Source organism: Anneissia japonica, unplaced genomic scaffold, assembly GCF_011630105.1.
Source record: "Anneissia japonica isolate Jap-2015-1 unplaced genomic scaffold, ASM1163010v1 scaffold967_len435762_cov181, whole genome shotgun sequence".
In the NCBI taxonomy this organism is placed as follows: Eukaryota; Metazoa; Echinodermata; class Crinoidea; order Comatulida; family Comatulidae; genus Anneissia; species Anneissia japonica.
In genome coordinates this window covers 156,538-162,743 of record NW_022711026.1, presented here as the reverse complement: position 1 = coordinate 162,743, position 6,206 = coordinate 156,538, and the positions used below count along the sequence as shown (strand labels likewise).

Genomic DNA, 6,206 nt, shown 5'->3' with positions numbered 1-6,206 from the left:
TTAGCTAGGCCAAATTCTAGGGTTCATTATGAGCCTTCGCTCACCCATACATTTTATAATATAGTGTGAACCAAAGGGTTAAAACCCAGGGGTAAGGTAGTAAATTAAAAAACAAACTCTGACATCATTCATCATTTTTATTTGTTCTATTTACTGTTTTAGATGTCTTATATATATATATATATATATATATATATATTGTACTTGTATTGTACTATATATTGTATTTTATACAAAATTAATAAACAAAATAAGATTTTCTTTGTGGATCAATAGTGGTCTTACCTAAGGTCCTGTCCAGACTATCAAATTTTATTTGACAAAAAACGTGACATGCCTAAATATGGTCATGATGACATCACATCATGACCATATATAGCCACAAATTTTTTGCTAGAATAGATTTTCAAGATTTGTGAGTCAGTCAGGCTTATGCAACATAAAGGTATTTTGTTAGCCTTATTGTAGTATTGAGTATGTAAATGTTTGATGTAATCTGATAAATGAGAACGTCTGAACGATAGCTAAAGGGTTTAAAATGATACAGCTTAACGAGGAGGGATATAAAGGAATTAAGCCTACTAAAATTTTATATAGGCCGATGTATATACAAATGCTGTATATATGTTTCACGCTTAACTGAGGTATGTCCTACTAAATAACTGATTTCTCACAGATTAAATATTTTAACAAGTAGGATAGGAACTATATACAATACATGGTACCATTTTAAAAAGTGCCACTCACAAATACATACTGGAATGGTTGTTTGAGGGGGTGTTTACTTCGAGGGAGACATTTATTCAAGGAATCAGATTATTTTTTATTGTAAAATGAATACGTATATACCAAAATTGCATGCCACTTAATTTCACTTTGAATGTGGAAATACAACACATATAATTACCATCAAAATGTGTAAATGCGTGATCATAACTTATTGAACCCAGCCAGGTTAGAAAACATTATTTCTATTGAAGTAGAACATTAATAGAATGTGTTGAGAATGATGTTGCTTTTATTAGTTTTGTTTACAATCATTTAGGGAACATTTATTCAAAGAAAAGATAAACACCCGGGGAATTTATTCAAGGGAGGCGTTTACTCCAAAAGAGGCTCTGGAAGGGTGTTTATTCAAAGGGGAAATTATTCAAAGTGGGGCGTCTTTTCTGAATAAATATGGTAAGAATAAGATGCAGAATATATCTATTTGATTTATCTATTCTGACATCATGGCCAATATCTCATACAGAGTTATTTTAAATTAGTTTATGAATCCATTTATCATAATTGTACATTGAATGTATTTCTGAACATTTATGACAAGTATTGGTCAATGTTGTATTATCTTGAGTAGCCATCTTGAGTAGACAGAAATATTCAACCATGTTCAATTTCTTTATTTCCTGAATGGTTCAAACCCTCTGTGACTCACACGTCTAAACTAATTCTAGCTTGACTCACTCGTCCACAAATTCAAATAAAAAAAAAACATAATTTCTTGTCTATTTTTCTTTGAAGACCAGTAAGCCTTTTCAATCACATAAATCAAATTGAACGAGTTGGTAATATTTTCAGTTTTGACACCTAAACATGGTTTAATGACCCATTACATTTCAACAAGGTGTTTATGTCTGTAATAATAGTTTTAATATACTTAATAATGGTTTACTTTTGCATTAATAACCTACACAAGGCATAGTAGATCGAATCTCCACTCGTTTTATGGTTATCTTCTCCTACGTATTTTAAAGTATCAAAATTCCATCAATTATTTATTGATAATTATGATTTATTAAACACCATGAAGTCGTAAAATTAATAATTATGATCAATTGGAAATTTAAACATTAAATTATAAATTTATTACTAATGGCTAGCAGACTGGTATATACTGGTACAGCTGTTAAATAGCTCAGCCAATAAAAAAAATAGTCATATTTCTGAAATTACATGGAACATCCCAGGGGGGGGGGGGGGGGGGGGGGGCATAAAAATCAGTTAGAGGGCCAAAGTGAATTTTTGATGTAATAGCGTGGGCCACACCCAAACTTTGATATCTCCAGTGAGCTTTCACAAACCTCCAAGCACTGCTTTTATACCACTTTATTTAAAGTTTTAATGTTATTTTTTACATATAATCGGTGTTGGGCCGTGAAAAACAAGATGTTTTCTGGCCAATGTTGCTTGGCAACTGCACACATAGGGTTTTTAATTCATTTTCGCGAGCCACAAGAAAATCCCTGTTGGCTACACTTTGCCTTCCTGTGTCCTAACCTATACCATCAAGCCTCCACTGATTTTAAGGCTTTTTTTTCTCTACATATTGCATTAATTATTTATTAACAATAAAAACACCACACTATGAAGTAGAAAAAATAATAAATATGGTAAACTAGTAATTAAAAATTAAAGTCTTAAACATTAAAATACAAATTTAATTTATAAGTGTCATCAAAAAGCCATTAAAAATTAAATTCATATTTCTGCAATATTATTTTAGAAGTTAAAAAGGACATACAATTCAACTTATTGAAAGCCATCCAATTTATGAAATTTGCCGTTGGTGACATCACTTTGGCAAGAGGCCATTTGAGGGCATTCATGTGATAATAGTTATTTTTGTCCAGTCCAGACTATCAAATTTTGTGACATGTGACATGCCTAAATATGGTCATAATGAACATCACATCACTACCATATAAAGGCACATCATGACTATATTTGGGCATACAAAGGTTTTTTTGTCAAATAAAATTTGATAGTAATAGGTCTTCGTATTGCAAAGCTTAGTTTAAGTTTCCCATCACTCCACATTCCAAATCAATGCCTTACTTGAATCACTACTACATTGGTGTGAAATCCACAGGGGAGAGGGGATGCATTCATATCCCTTACCACCAGTCTATGTCCATGACATTCCTCTCTCTTACTAAAATTCACTCTAATCCCTGAACTTTCTATGTGAGTTAATGTGGATGAGGAATCGTTAGTGCTCACCTGAAATCTTGTGGCAATTTCTCTTATTTGCCAATAATATGAATATATATAAAATATCCATATATGGGCATGATGTCATATCACATCCATATATGGGCAAATTGCAGGTATTTGGCACATAAAAATTAATAATATGGATGGAGCATTAAGACTATAAATGGTCATATTTTTGTTAAGTTTGGGACCTCAAAAGAAGGTAAAGAAAAAAGAAAAGAAAGAAAAAGTATAAAAAGAAAGGAAAATAAAAAGAAAACAAAGATTGAAAAGGAAAAATTAAAAGAACTGACAAAAAGAAAGGGGAAAAAAGAAAAGAATAAAAAGAAAAAACATAGAAAGGAAAGGGCTAAAACAGAATAGAACAAGAATGGGAGAAAAAGGGTAGAGAAGTTAAAGGAAAAAAGAAGGAAAGAATAAAAATAATAAAGAAAAGAGGAGAAAAAAATGGAAGAAATGGATAATAGAAACTGGAAGAGAAAACAATATAGTAAGGAATAAAAAAGAAACAAAGGAAAAAGAAATTGGAATGTAAAAAGTAAGGAAAACAAAAATAGAATTACTGTTTTTATAAAGTAAATTAATCAATTTTTGGCTTTTGGTAATTTGTAAAATTAAACCTCACTGTTTTGCATCTCCCAACAAACCAATATATAAAATAAATAAATACTTCTTTTTATCTTCATCAAGAGCTGCTGCACCTCGGAATAACATGCTAGATTGATGGCACATTTTAAAGTGCTGTTTTATTATAACTATAACATTATTACCCAATTGTTGTACATACAGTATGCCAATAGTAAAACATCCCAATTTTACAATATAACAAACATGGTTCCTCTCTACACAGATCTGAACATTTGCACATGCCGGAATCCACTCTCCAAGTCTCTATAACAAGACTTGTTACCAAATGATAATCTTAATTACATTAAAATTACATTACTTAATATGACGAGATATTAGTGATTTTTATTATACTTTAAGCATATTTTAAAGAACTTACTTATTATGGCAATTTAGAAAAAACATCCCTTATGTAAATTGTTAACAAATTTAACAACCGTAAGTCCTCTTCTACAGAGGTCTAAATCTTTGCACATGCCGGAATCTTCCTAGCACATCAATTTACTCTCCAATTCTCCAAATAATTATTTTAATAATTATATTTAAATTATATTACTTTAATATGACAAGATATTGGTGAGCAGATGTCACATCCAAATGATATAAATTTTATTATACTATTTTAAAAATTTATCTATTATAAATCTTTTAATTTGATATAGTCTAATATTATATAATGGTATCAACATTATTACTATTCATTTTTTAAATGTATTTATTATAAATCTTTGAATTTGATATAATCTATTATTATATAATATCAATTTTATTATACTTTTAAAAAATTAAGTTACTATAATCTTAAATTTGATATACTGTAATCTAGAATTATATAATGATAACAATTCTATTATACTTTTTAAATTTACTTATAATCTTAAATTTGATATAATCTAGTTCATAATAATATCAATTTTATTATACATTTTTAAAGTTTATTTATTTTAATATTAAATTTGATATAATTTAGTATTATTGTACTTTAAAAAAAAAAATTACAATTCTAAACTTGATATAAACTTAAATTTGATATAATGTAATTTTATTTGAAAAATGTGCAAATAGAAAGTATAATAGATGACATTTTTATCATACAATAAACCCTTCTAGAAAAAGAATGTCTAATTCACTGTCAATCACGCGAGTATTTGACAGGATACGCCTATCCAATTATGCCTGTCGTCCAACGACCGAGGAAAAATATATAAGGCCGCTCAACATTGTTTGGACACTGTTTAGATACAGAAGATGGTGATTTAAAAGCTTACTACATCAAAGAGTTAATTTTCTTAGATTTAACTTACAACAATCATAATTTGACATAGGCTCCAGCCAGGCTAGGATATTCAACTCCTCAAAAAAATTTCATATTTATGACCATACAATTATAAAGTGGGTCAGACAATAGTTCAAATCATAACAAAGAAAATATTTTAGAAAATACCACCACCTTTAAAATTCAAACTAAATTCGGAAAGAAAGAATACTAAAATGACTTCAGGACAAGGGAAATAAAAACAGATATATAATTTTCTATTCATCTATACAGGAAGGTCATAGAAAGTGGGTTAAAAATCTTTAGTTTTTTTTTATTAGCTAGGGAGTATATGATATGCAGAGGATTGATTTGGCAACTGAATTGAGCATATTAGATTAGTATGTGCTACATTTATATAGAAAGACAAGGAACACATTATGCAAAAGAAAGGGGCGAGAAACTACACCAAATAAAAGTAAGGGTCAAGAAACACACCAAATAAAACAGGACAAGAAGCACCAAATGGAAGGTAGGGATGAAAGCAAGGGAGGAAGAAATACATCAAATGGAAGCAAGAGACAAGAAACATACCAAATGGAAGGAAGGCACAAGAAACACGTCAAATGGAAGGAACGTACAACAAACACATAAAATGGAAAGAAAAAGCACAAGAAACACATCAAATGAAAGAAAGACACAAGAAACAACAAATGGAAGTAAATTGAAGGAAGACACAAGAAACTCAATAAATGGAAGCAAATGGAATGAAGACACAAGAAACATAATATATGGCAGAAAGGTACAAAAACACATCAAATGGAAATACTCAAGAAACATTAAATGGAAGAAAAGACACAAGAAACACAATAAATTGAAGAAAGGTACAAAAAACACGAGTAGAATGAAGGTACAAGAAACATAACAAATGGAAGGAAGGCATAGGAAACAAATCCAATGGAAAGAAAAAACACAAGAAATACATCAAATGGAATAAAGACACAAGAAACACAACAAATGGAAGGGAGGCACAGAAAACAAATCAAATGGAAAGAAAAAACACAAGAAACACATCAAATGGAATAAAGACACAAGAAACACAACAAATGGAAGGAAGGTACAAGAAACACAACAAATGGAAGGAAGGCACAGCAAAAACCCAAAATCGAAGGAAGGAACAAACAACATAGCAAATGGAAGGAAGGATAAGAAATATACCAAACAAAGTAGTACCTCTCATAACATTATAATATATATTTATATAAATACAGATTTATGATTGATAAACCTTATTAATTTATATACAATTGAAGATTTAAAAAAAAAAAGA

General features: G+C 29.6%; 1 protein-coding gene across 3 annotated transcripts in view; it reads right to left on the bottom strand.

Moving 5' to 3' along the window:
* Positions 1-6,206, bottom strand: part of LOC117107229 (neuronal PAS domain-containing protein 1-like) — a 73,363-nt gene that overhangs the window by 14,194 nt on the left and 52,963 nt on the right. The gene's annotated exons all lie outside the window — the stretch shown is intronic.